The sequence below is a fragment of the Papaver somniferum genome, chromosome 3 (assembly GCF_003573695.1).
Source record: "Papaver somniferum cultivar HN1 chromosome 3, ASM357369v1, whole genome shotgun sequence".
Taxonomy (NCBI): Eukaryota; Viridiplantae; Streptophyta; class Magnoliopsida; order Ranunculales; family Papaveraceae; genus Papaver; species Papaver somniferum.
The window spans coordinates 85,832,362-85,846,468 of NC_039360.1; positions in this window are offsets into that span (position 1 = coordinate 85,832,362).

Here is a 14,107-nt window from a genome sequence, read left to right on the forward strand (position 1 = left end):
GTCAACAAATAATCTTTGATATTCAAGAACTCTCAATCTTTGTTCCAATCTAGGGGGTGTGTGTTTGTAATACTTCTCATATATCTCTAGAGGAGATTCTTTACTTACCTCATGTGGAGTAGAAACTCCATACCATTGCCTACGCATGTATTCAGCAAGCGTCATCTCAGATGAGGTTTCCTGATAATTTGACTTTCTACGCATATATTCCGCCAGCGTCATCGTAGGTGACGTCTCCTCAGAAGAAGTCATCATCCTCAAAATTTCCCTGAAAAGAAATACAAAAAGAAACGCATAAAAAGGAAAAAGAAAATACTATACAAAATTAAAAATAAACCTAAAAAAAATTGATCTAAAAACAAATCCGCGTCGGCGGCGCCAAAATGATATAATTTTTGATGTGGTTGTTGTAGTAGTAAAGTTTTGAACTCTAAGACTTGTTAAGATTAATTTCAAAGGAATAAAATAGAGAGTTACTGGGTCTAGGATTCGGCCAAACTCATATCAATAGGTTCAATTATTCATTCTCAAACAGTTCTCGCTCGACAAATAAAACAACATCGACTCTTATTCTTGGCAAGGTAGATTCTCCAAACATTAATTATAAATCGTAAGCATGAGACATCAAACATCTAAGCAAGCATGACTCATCTAATAAAATAATAACTAATTTTTTCAAATCATAATTCTATTTTAATTAAGTGCAAAAGTCAAATAGAAAATAAAACAAATTCACCCAAGTATGAAGTCCGGCTTCCTCCGTTGTCCCAGTGATGGGGTCTAGCTCACCATGTTGTTGGAAACACACTCAAAAATCATTATTATTGCTCAAAGGGTGTTTACAAATGCTGAAAAGGGAGAAATAATTCAAAACCGGGTTTGTAACAATTATATTTGTTACAAACCAGAGAACTACGACCCTCGGCTGTGGGTCGTTACCACTGTAGCATATAAGACTGTCTTGCGACTGTCGTATTCAATGTGGCATAAACGACTGCTTGTGTGGGTCAATGTTCTTCGTTCTTCACTGTTTTTCTGCTGCTGCTGCAGATTTCTCTACAACAATTCTCTCGACTCTGTAGCCTCCCCAATCACTCGATATCCCATCTAATAACCTCTAGCACTCTTTTTATACTCGACATGATAAGAAAATCATAGTAATAAATCGAAATCTTCACCATTTACTTCAAGAATATTTACCTTCCTTTTATGTAGCTGCACGAGAATATTTCTTTGTTTCTTTTTCTTTCACGCGTCTGCAAACACCAACACACTCCAAAACTCTCCTTATTTAGCTCATTCACGCTCCAAAAGTCTTTCAAACACGCTTAAACTCTGTGTAATCCCGTGACATGCACATTCAAACTTGTGCTTCTCTGTTTTCTTCCACACGATTATTCGGCCAAAACTAATCAATTCAAAGGAACTTACCATCCCTGTTTGGTCAAAACAGGCACATACCAATCCACTGGGGTGATTGAATCTCTCCAGAAATCTCCCAAATCGAATACAACAACTCTCGGGTTTTCTCAAGAGAAACCCGTAACTCCCTGTTTCACTCAAACTTGATGATTCAGCCAAATTCAGATGAGTTAACCCATCATACCAGTCCTGTTTAAGTTAACTATGTCCAACCCAATCAATTACGGTGATTGATTATCCACAGAACATCTTCAAAAACTCGAGAACAACCATCCTCCCCTGTTTAGCCTCAATAGAATTATTTAGCCCAGCTCCACCGATTCCGGAGAACATAACATCCTTTTTCAGTTGAATACAGTCGTTCCAAGAAGTTTCAGCGATTGAATCCGCCTACAACACGTCCAAATCACAAACCCTAAATTCTGCCGTGAAAACCAAAAATTCCCGCCAAAATCCAAATTCAAACAGAGAAGATGACCTCCCCCTAATCCTGTACGGGTGTCCCTTTAGAACTTTCCTTATGTGGTGTAAATAGTATGGAAGGTGTCCCTTATCCGTTGAGAGGCCCCTTAGTAATTGAGGTGCACCTTATCCAAAGTAGGGGTTCATTTAGCAGTTGTCCTCCTGGGTGCAAAAACCACTTTTCAAGCAACTTTCTCCATAAGAGCTTATTTCCTTGAAAAGACTTAAAAAAAATTTATTAGTGATAAAATGAGTCCCAGCTGATGTATTTATGGGTGAAAATGTGTTGCACTTTCGTGCTTATCAAATTCCCCCACACTTACATTTTGCTAGTCCTCGAGCAAAATAGAAAATTGACACGCTACACAGCTGGTCATATAGTAAGAGACATAGAGAAACCCGCTACACAGCTGCTCATAAATTTTTTTTTTTTTAAGACCCCCTACACAGCTGGTCAAAACATGCAAGAAAAGAGAATTGACCCGCTACACAGCTGGTCATATAAGAAGATAGAGAGAGAGACCCGCTGCTGGTCATATAAATTATATATATATATATATATTTTATTTTTTGAAATGATGAGAGAACAAACGAAAAGACCCGCTACATAGCTGGTCATAAATATATTTTTTTCCGAGACCGAGACCCACTACACAGCTGGTCATAATATGCAAGAAAATTCCTGAAAAAGAAAAGTAAAACGTTAAACACTCCCCACACTTAAACATTACATTGTCCTCAATGTAATTGAGTCATCCAATGCAAAATTTAAGATGGGAAATCCATAAGATGAAAAAAAAAGTAAACGAAAATACAAAAATAAAAATAAAATAAAATACACCTACTGGAATGTACAAAAAAGGATCCCCAAAAATTAACAACCTGAAAATTTGGGGATCGACCCAAAATACAACATTTGTAAATGACAGCTTCACACTTATGTTATAACGATGCGGAGACACTGAAACTATCAAAAACAAAGATTTACCCCTAAACCAAGTTTTTACTGCACAAGGAAGTGCGTAAAGAACAAAATATGGGGATACTATTGGGACTGGGAAATTTTCAATTGGCTCATGCACGGTATTAGAAACAGGGACGTCCTCTGGGTATTCGGATGCAAAGTATTCTAACAAAATTTTGAAGCACATAATTCTAACCCTAAATTAGGTAACTTTTGGAAGTCTAGGGGACTAGAAACAACCTCTAAGTTGGGTGAAAGATCTTGCGAGATAAGTTCTTCTAATAAATTAGACGAATCATCTACACAATCATTCACAAGGTCATCTATATATTCAGTATGGGACAGAGAGTCACTACATGATTCATCATCATCGTCAACAAATAATCTTTGATATTCAAGAACTCTCAATCTTTGTTCCAATCTAGGGGGTGTGTGTTTGTAATACTTCTCATATATCTCTAGAGGAGATTCTTTACTTACCTCATGTGGAGTAGAAACTCCATACCATTGCCTACGCATGTATTCAGCAAGCGTCATCTCATATGAGGTTTCCTGATAATTTGACTTTCTACGCATATATTCCGCCAGCGTCATCGTAGGTGACGTCTCCTCAGAAGAAGTCATCATCCTCAAAATGTCCCTGAAAAGAAATACAAAAAGAAACGCATAAAAAGGAAAAAGAAAATACTATACAAAATTAAAAATAAACCTAAAAAAATTGATCTAAAAACAAATCCGCGTCGGCGGCGCCAAAATGATATAATTTTTGATGTGGTTGTTGTAGTAGTAAAGTTTTAAACTCTAAGACTTGTTAAGATTAATTTCAAAGGAATAAAATAGAGAGTTACTGGGTCTAGGATTCGGCCAAACTCATATCAATAGGTTCAATTATTCATTCTCAAACAATTCTCGCTCGACAAATAAAACAACATCGACTCTTATTCTTGGCAAGGTAGATTCTCCAAACATTAATTATAAATCGTAAGCATGAGACATCAAACATCTAAGCAAGCATGACTCATCTAATAAAATAATAACTAATTTTTTCAAATCATAATTCTATTTTAATTAAGTGCAAAAGTCAAATAGAAAATAAAACAAATTCACCCAAGTATGAAGTCCGGCTTCCTCCGTTGTCCCAGTGATGGGGTCTAGCTCACCATGTTGGAAACACACTCAAAATCATTATTATTGCTCAAAGGGTGTTTACAAATGCTGAAAAGGGAGAAATAATTCAAAACCGGGTTTGTAACAATTATATTTGTTACAAACCAGAGAACTACGACCCTCGGCTGTGGGTCGTTACCACTGTAGCATATAAGACTGTCTTGCGACTGTCGTATTCAATGTGGCATAAACGACTGCTTGTGTGGGTCAATGTTCTTCGTTCTTCACTGTTTTCTGCTGCTGCTGCAGATTTCTCTACAACAATTCTCTCGACTCTGTAGCCTCCCCAATCACTCGATATCCCATCTAATAACCTCTAGCACTCTTTTTATACTCGACATGATAAGAAAATCATAGTAATAAATCGAAATCTTCACCATTTACTTCAAGAATATTTACCTTCCTTTTATGTAGCTGCACGAGAATATTCTTTGTTTCTTTTTCTTTCACGCGTCTGCAAACACCAACACACTCCAAAACTCTCCTTATTTAGCTCATTCACGCTCCAAAAGTCTTTCAAACACGCTTAAACTCTGTGTAATCCCGTGACATGCACATTCAAACTTGTGCTTCTCTGTTTTCTTCCACACGATTATTCGGCCAAAACTAATCAATTCAAAGGAACTTACCATCCCTGTTTGGTCAAAACAGGCACATACCAATCCACTGGGGTGATTGAATCTCTCCAGAAATCTCCCAAATCGAATACAACAACTCTCGGTTTTCTCAAGAGAAACCCGTAACTCCCTGTTTCACTCAAACTTGATGATTCAGCCAAATTCAGATGAGTTAACCCATCATACCAGTCCTGTTTAAGTTAACTATGTCCAACCCAATCAATTACGGTGATTGATTATCCACAGAACATCTTCAAAAACTCGAGAACAACCATCCTCCCCTGTTTAGCCTCAATAGAATTATTTAGCCCAGCTCCACCGATTCCGGAGAACATAACATCCTTTTTCAGTTGAATACAGTCGTTCCAAGAAGTTTCAGCGATTGAATCCGCCTACAACACGTCCAAATCACAAACCCTAAATTCTGCCGTGAAAACCAAAAATTCTCGCCAAAATCCAAATTCAAACAGAGAAGATGACCTCCCCATAATCCTGTACGAGTGTCCCTTTAGCACTTTCCTTATGTGGTGTAAATAGTATGGAAGGTGTCCCTTATCCGTTGAGAGGCCCCTTAGTAATTAAGGTGCACCTTATCCAAAGTAGGGGTTCATTTAGCAGTTGTCCTCCTGGGTGCAAAAACCACTTTTCAAGCAACTTTCTCCATAGGATCTTATTTCCTTGAAAAGACTTAAAAAAATTTTATTAGTGATAAAATGAGTCCCAGCTAATGTATTTATGGGTGAAAATGTGTTGCACTTACGTGCTTATCAAATTCCCCCACACTTACATTTTGCTAGTCCTCGAGCAAAATAGAAAATTGACTCGCTACACAGCTGGTCATATAGTAAGAGACATAGAGAGACCCGCTACACAGCTGCTCATAATTTTTTTTTTTAAGACCCGCTACACAGCTGGTCAAAACATGCAAGAAAAGAGAATTGACCCGCTACACAGCTGGTCATATAAGAATATAGAGAGAGAGACCCGCTACACAGCTGGTCATATATATATATATATTTTTTATTTTTTGAAATGATGAGAGAACAAACGAAAAGACCCGCTACACAGCTGGTCATAAATATATTTTTTTCCGAGACCGAGACCCACTACACAGCTGGTCATAATATGCAAGAAAATTCCTGAAAAAGAAAAGTAAAACGTTAAACACTCCCCACACTTAAACATTACATTGTCCTCAATGTAATTGAGTCATCCAATGCAAAATTTAAGATGGGAAATCCATAAGATGAAAAAAAAGTAAACGAAAATACAAAAATAAAAATAAAATAAAATACACCTACTGGAATGTACAAAAAAGGATCCCCAAAAATTAACAACCTGAAAACTTGGGGATTGACCCAAAATACAACATTTGTAAATGACAGCTTCACACTTATGTTATAACGATGCGGAGACACTGAAACTATCAAAAACAAAGATTTACCCCTAAACCAAGTTTTTACTGCACAAGGAAGTGCGTAAAGAACAAAATATGGGGATACTATTGGGACTGAGAAATTTTCAATTGGCTCATGCACGGTATTAGAAACAGCGACGTCCTCTGGGTATTCAGATGCAAAGTATTCTAACAAAATTTTTGAAGCACATAATTCCAACCCTAAATTAGGTAACTTTTGGAAGTCTAGGGGACTAGAAACAACCTCTAAGTTGGGTGAAAGATCTTGCGAGATAAGTTCTTCTAATAAATTAGACGAATCATCTACACAATCATTCACAAGGTCATCTATATATTCAGTATGGGACAGAGAGTCACTACATGATTCATCATCATCGTCAACAAATAATCTTTGATATTCAAGAACTCTCAATCTTTGTTCCAATCTAGGGGGTGTGTGTTTGTAATACTTCTCATATATCTCTAGAGGAGATTCTTTACTTACCTCATGTGGAGTAGAAACTCCATACCATTGCCTACGCATGTATTCAGCAAGCGTCATCTCAGATGAGGTTTCCTGATAATTTGACTTTCTACGCATATATTCCGCCAGCGTCATCGTAGGTGACGTCTCCTCAGAAGAAGTCATCATCCTCAAAATGTCCCTGAAAAGAAATACAAAAAGAAACGCATAAAAAGGAAAAAGAAAATACTATACAAAATGAAAAATAAACCTAAAAAAAATTAATCTAAAAACAGATCCGCGACGGCGGCGCCAAAATGATATAATTTTTGATGAGGTTGTTGTAGTAGTAAAGATTCGAACTCTAAGACTTGTGAAGATTAATTTTAAAGGTATAAAATAGAGAGTTACTGGGTCTAGGATTCGGCCAAACTCATATCAATAGGTTCAATTATTCATTCTCAAACAATTATCGCCCGACAAATAAAACAACATCGACTCTTATTCTTGCCAAGGAAGATTCTCCAAACATTAATTATAAATCGTAAGCATGGAACATCAAACATCTAAGCAAGCATGACCCATCTAATAAAATAATAACTAATTTTTTCAAATCATAATTCTATTTTAATTAAGTGTAAAAGTCAAATAGAAAATAAAACAAATTCACCCAAGTATGAAGTCCGGCTTCCTCCGTTGTCCCAGTGATGGGGTCTAGCTCATCATGTTGTTGGAAACACACTCACAAATCATTATTATTGCTCAAAGGGTGTTTACAAATGACGAAAAGGGACAAATAATTCAAAACCGGGTTTGTAACAATTATATTTGTTACAAACCATAGAACTACGACCCTCGGCTGTGGGTTGTTACCACTGTAGCATATAAGACTGTCTTGCGACTGTCGTATTCAATGTAGCATAAACGACTGCTTGTGTGGGTCAATGTTCTTCGTTCTTCATTGTTTTTCTGCTGCTGCTGCACCAATTCTCTCGACTCTGTAGCCTCCACAATCACTCGATATCTCATCTAATAACCTCTATCACTCTTTTTATACTCGATAGGATAAGAAAATCATAGTAATAACTCGAAATCTTCACCATTTACTTCAAGAATATTTACCTTCCTTTTATGTAGCTGCACGAGAATATTTCTTTGTTTCTTTTTCTTTCACGCGTCTGCAAACACCAACAAACTCCAAAACTCTCCTTATTTAGCTCATTCACGCTCTAAAAGTCTTTCAAACACGCTTAAACTCTGTGTAATCCCGTGACATGCACATTCGAACTTGTGCATCTCTGTTTTCTTCCACACGATTATTCGGCCAAAACTAATCAATTCCAAGGACCTTACCAGCCCTGTTTGGTCAAAACAGGCCCATACCAATCCACTGGGGTGATTGAATCTCTCCAGAAATCTCCCAAATCGAATACAACAACTCTCGGGTTTTCTCAAGAGAAACCCGTAACTCCCTGTTTCACTCAAACTTGATGATTCGGCCAAATTCAGACGAGTTAACCCATCATACCAGTCCTGTTTAAGTTAACTAAGTCCAACCCAATCAATTACGGTGATTGATTATCCACAGAACATCTTCAAAAACTCGAGAACAACCATCCTCCCTTGTTTAACCTCAACAGAATTATTTAGCACCGCTCTACCGATTCCGGAGAACATAGCATCCTTTTTCAGTCGAATACAGTCGTTCCAAGAAGTTTCAGCGATTGAATCCGCCTAAAAACGTCCAAATCACAAACCCTAAATTCTGCCGTGAAAACCAAAAATTCCCGCCAAAATCCAAATTCAAACAGAGAAGATGACCTCCCCCTAATCCTGTACGGGTGTCCCCTTAGCACTTTCCTTATGTGGTGTAAATACTAAGGAAGGTGTCCCTTATCCGTTGAGAGGCCCCTTAGTAATTGAGGTGCCCCTTATCCAAAGTAGGGGTCCGTTTAGCAGTTGTCCTTCGGGGTGCAAAAACCACTTTTCGAGCAACTTTCTCCATAGGAGCTTATTTCCTTGAAAAAACTTAAAACAAATTTATTAGTGATAAAATGAGTCCCAGATAATGTATTTATGGGTGAAAATGTGTTGCACTTTCGTGCTTATCAGGTGCCGTCCAAGTTAATCCTTGTATTTGATAAAGACTCGCTATTGTTTTTAGCTTGAGTAAAAATCAAATCAAGAGAGAGATTTTAACTCCTTGAGATACCTTTATCTAGATTGAGTCTGACTGTCTAGTTGATTCTCTAGCAAAGTATTCCGGAGTTAGTCCATACAGATTGTTAAGCGAAATATTGGGTGGTGTTGTTAGACCCCCGCTTTTTCACTTTCTATCCAATTGAAGTAGATTCTCAAAGAGTTGTTAATCCATCTTTTAGGAAAATACCTCACTTAGGATTGGGGTTGTGTGCTTCCAAAGTTTTAACAGATTATTTTGCTTCTAAGTATCCACCACTTGATGTGTTTGATTCTAGTATTCTGCAGGTTCACCAAGCTGACGAACCTTTTGAAGTTCCTGAATTCTATGTTCTCTATCCACTTCCGAGTGTAGAAAGGACTAAGTGTGGGGGAAACTTCAATAAAGTAATATCTTTATATATTGTTCTAATGTTTTCATGAAGTTGTTACTAGAATTGCAGATTGTTTTCTGGGTGGACTACCAGATTTTCAGATTGTTTGTTTACGGACGATAACAAGAAGGTCAGGATGAGGACGTTAAACTAAGCGCTGCATGGGAGGAAACCCATAGATTTTGTATTTCTATCTTTTTGTATTTATTTTTCTTCTTTTGCATATCATATTAGGATTTCCTACCTTGATTTTACTTAGGACGAGTCAATTACATTGTGGACAATGTAAAGTTTAAGTATGGGGAGTGTTTGGATATTTTTCATATAGAGTTTTTCAAAAAAAATTCATAAAACCTCCAACTTGTAGAGATTTTAGAGTCACTAGCATAATTCTAGATATGTTTGCATAGAGATTCTGACCGACATAACTGAACTTGGAAGTGTTAGGAACCACGTTCGGATTTCTTACTTGTTAGAGTGTTAAATAATGGATTTAATCATGCCGGTGATGCAAATAAGGAGCAGGGATAAATGCATTATTAGAGTTGCTGATCAATCATTAGTGGAGACTACTTATTTTCATATCAACTGAGGCACCATGCCAGATTTCTTTGTAGCTGACTAAAGAGCTTTCTTTTGAGTGTGTGTCACCGTACGTTGATTCCGGGTAGAATGGTGAGCTACCCAACCTCCCACCAATAGAATCACTACTCTTTGATCTCTTGAGTGATAATTTTGTCAATCATGAGGGTGACGTCTATAGATGAAAACCACCTTCTTGTAGTTTGATTTGCAGTTAGCACCATTCTCTCTCTCACCAATTTTTTTTTTCAACAGATCCATAGAAACATCATCAACAAGTGGAGCGACATCAAAATCTACAAGAAAAGTTGAAGACGTTTGAGTTTTACAAGCAACAATACAAGGAAGAGCAAAATTTCATATCCAAGTTGTGAAGAATCAAGCGGTAAAGTACTTCACCATGGCCATTTTCATTGTTATTTTTGTATTATTTTTCTTGTTATAAAAAAAAAAAGATGAGAAAAATTTGTTATTTTATTTAATAAGGCCGTGGATAAGGAAGAAAAATATATAAAGAAGTTTCAAGAAACAAGGAATTCGAGGAAAAGAGCTACAAATTGTCAAAGTTTTGAAGTTCAAGAGTTTATCATCAATAGTTGAAGACCGAAGACAAAGACCAAGAAGATGAAGAAGACAAGCTGAAGACTACGTTTCTATTGGATGCTATGAGAGTGGTGTTATCATCATTGCAATCAGATGTGAATATGGTAAGTACTCTCATCCTCTATTTTTAATAATAATGGTTGATTTCCTTTCTTAGAGATCATCAGAAAAAAGTCTTTATTTTCCACGATTTTGTGGAGTCTCCAGAAATTATTCGGAAGTTTTCCTTCCCACCATTCAACGTGTGTAGGATTTCTCTCTTCATTCCTACTTGCACACATGTGAGACCCATAAAAAAGCCGACTTATTGAGTGCAATTATCATAAAATCCTTTTAAGTGAGGCAGAAGTCGAGGCGAAATGCTTATTGATCGCTCTCAAACACGCGTTCTCTCATTATGGTGTGGTTATTTCTCACTCAACATTTTGAGAATGAGAATATATTCTTTGGTATTTCTAACTTCTTATTACTAGAATGTAGAAACTCTATGTCCTCATAGATCTTTGGATGCTTGGGACGCTGGAACGCTTTGAAGTTGGAGTAGGTTTTGTGGGTACACCTCTCGTAAGCCCTCACGAAACTATAACTCGTCCACTATGGACACCTAGGGGTTTAAAGGCATGTTGCATTTGCTAAGTGCATCTGTATCCTCAACGACATGGAGTTGTTGTACTTTAGGTAGTTTGCTCGAGGACTAGAAAAATCTAAGCGTCGGGGAATTTGATAAGTGCTTAATCTATATGTTTAGAATGTCAATTTCATACTTGTTTGAGCTATAATTCTTGCATATTACTTGTTATTATGATTATTTTCTAGTTTATGTGTCATATCAGGTGAATCATCCCAAGGAGAGTGAAAAGAGTTACAAAATATCTTTAAAAGTGAAGTTCTCAAATATCTAAGTGTCTAAAGCCGAAATAAGTGGAAGAAGTGCGACGAAAAGGAGCAAAAAAGGTCGAAAACATAAGAAGGACTAGAAGACCAAGTTCAACTCATCCAAATTCGGGATTTCTTATCACCATCTTGAAGAGAATTCAATTATGAAGAGAACGGCGAAAGAATGAGGTCATTCCGAGTTCGGACGAAGAGGTTACGGCCAAAATAGTTGAGATGAAAAATGGCAATCTACAGCCCCACTTTCGGCATTGCTAAAGCAATACCGAAAGTGGCCATATTTCGAGCAGAGAAGGTGTATTTTCGACCCCAACTTTCGGCATTGCTTTTGGGTATTCGAAAATGCCGACTGAGACAAAGCTATGGGTCCCTTTTGACGTATTTTGACTTCCAAATCAAGGAAACTTGGTCTCGGATGAATTCTAATACCTAGATCTAATGAAAACTATACAAGAGGACTTCCACAACAATTATAGGAGATAACATCTCATATTATACTTTCGTTCTTCATTAAAAACCTAGGGTTTTCCCCTTTATGGGAAAACGGGTAATTGTGTAATCATGATTTGCTAAACCTCTGTTGATTAAGGATGAATTCAATGTTCTAGGCGTGAAGTCTGATTTGTTAATACAAGTTTGTTTGAAGTTTTAATTATCATCGATTGTTTTTTCTATATCTAGGGTTTATGATTGATTCTTAGATTGGTTTGGGTGCGCAACTAGATTAATCTATTGATCATACTATTGCTAGTAGAAGTTATGAGATAAGTAATCGTCGATTGACTCTCTACACAAGTAGAAATCGTGAGACCTTGCGGAGGGATTCCGTGGAGAAATTGCGAGTGAAGACAACATCAGCAAGTGGACCTTGATCTAAGAGTTCAACTACTGAGATCAACCTAAACTCACAAAGCTTAAATCGTTCGATTGGATTACACCTTGAGTGATCTACTACTTGGTGGTTCGTTGAATAAAATCTGGTAGTCGAGAACTTCCGTATCCAGTGATAGAAGGAGTTTTGGGGATAACACTGATCTAGTTGTTATTCTACGGTTGGTGATGAATGATTCTGACAGAAAATAGATAAGTATACTGATCCGATTAATGCTTGGTAACGGCGAAGGATTCCTTGATCATCCCTTTCATCTTATTCTCTTTTTATTCTCTTTTTATTTATCTTATAAACCAACCCCCTTTTTACTTTGTTTTTCTATCCAAATAATATATCAATTACACAGCTCTTTGTGGGAACGATCCTTACTACCACTATATTACCAGTTAATTAGTGGGAAATATCTTGATTAATTTGTTGTGGTTGCGACACGCATCACTAGCCTACTACAAACTAACTTCGGTCTGGACTGTAGTTGAACCCTAATCAATATTACACTTATTCAAGGTACAGTTGCGCTTCTTACGTCTCTGATCCCAGCAGGATGCTACGCACTTGACTCCCTTAGCTGATCTCACCCACAACTAAGAGTTGCTACGACCCAAAGTCGAAGACTTTTATAAACAAATCGGTATCACACCAAAAAGTCTAGGATGATAGATAAATCTGTCTCCCACAGATAAACCTAAGAGTTTTGTTCTGTCTTTTGATAAAATCAAGGTGAACATGAACCAATTGATAACTCGGACTTATATTCCCGAAGAACATCCTAGAATTATCAATCACCTCACAATAATCTAAATCGTATGGTAGCGAAACTAGATATTGTGGAATCACAAACGATGAGACGAAGATGTTTGTGATTTCTTTTTATCTTGCCCTATCGGAGATATAATCTCAAGTCAATTATTCAATTGAACTCGTACGATAGAAAATGAAAAGATCAGATCGCTCAACTACAAGAGAAGTAGTTTCGTCTGGCTTCACAATCCCAATGAAATCTTTCAGTCGTTAACCTACAGGGTCTCGAGAAGAAACCTAAGGTTAAAGGAGATCGACTCTAGCAAAACCAACTAGTATCACACATGAGGTGTGGGGATTAGTTTTTCTAGTTGCTAGATGTCTCCTTTATATAGTTTTCAAATCAGGGTTTGCAATCCAAGTTACCTTGGTGACAAAGCATTCAATATTCTCTGTTAGATGAAACCGTTAGATCGAAACTTAGCTTGTCACACACAAATGAAATGTATTTCATTTAGGTTTGAGTAACCGTACCTAAACGTGCACACTTAGTTGGTTCACAAATAGTTAACCAAAGGTTATCCATATGAGTACTTCCATATTAACCATATTCATCTTCTTCACATAACTAGTTCAAATGACTCATAAGAACTAGTTGAAGAGTTGTTCAATTTCTTAGGTCTTTATGAATAGACACAATTGAAACAAAATCGGTTTGATTCACTTGAATCAATTCATGAACATATAGCCATGGTTTGCAAAGATTGTATTCCTTATTGATTTATTGTTTAAGTTCATGAACTTCCGATTTGAGAAATATAACCAGCTTGGGCACGCGTACGGGTACATGTACCATAGTTACCGGAATTGAGTTTAGAAACTCAGCAGAAATTTTCGGTCGAAAACTTCCATGGGTACGCGTACGAGTATGCGTACCCAAGGTGACTGGTTTAACAAGTTTGCAAACTTACAAACTTAGCAGAAATTTTTGGTTCGAAAACTTCCGCTGGTACGCGTACCCAACTTGTCTCCTTCACCAATACCGTATGCACATATATGAACACACTTGATTTCCGGCACATGGATTTATACACTAATGTGCAAACACACTATATATGCTTATATCCATAGTTGATTACATAATCTCAACTCTACATTTCAATCATTAAAACATTCTTCCATAATGTCATAACAATCGTTAGTCACGACTATCGTCATCAAAGCTATTTTCAAGATTGAAACGTCATCATGAATTTCGTCACGGGTTAAGATGAAAACTGGTTAAAGCAAAAGATGACCAACAAATATTTAGAGAAAAAGATAGGCAAGCA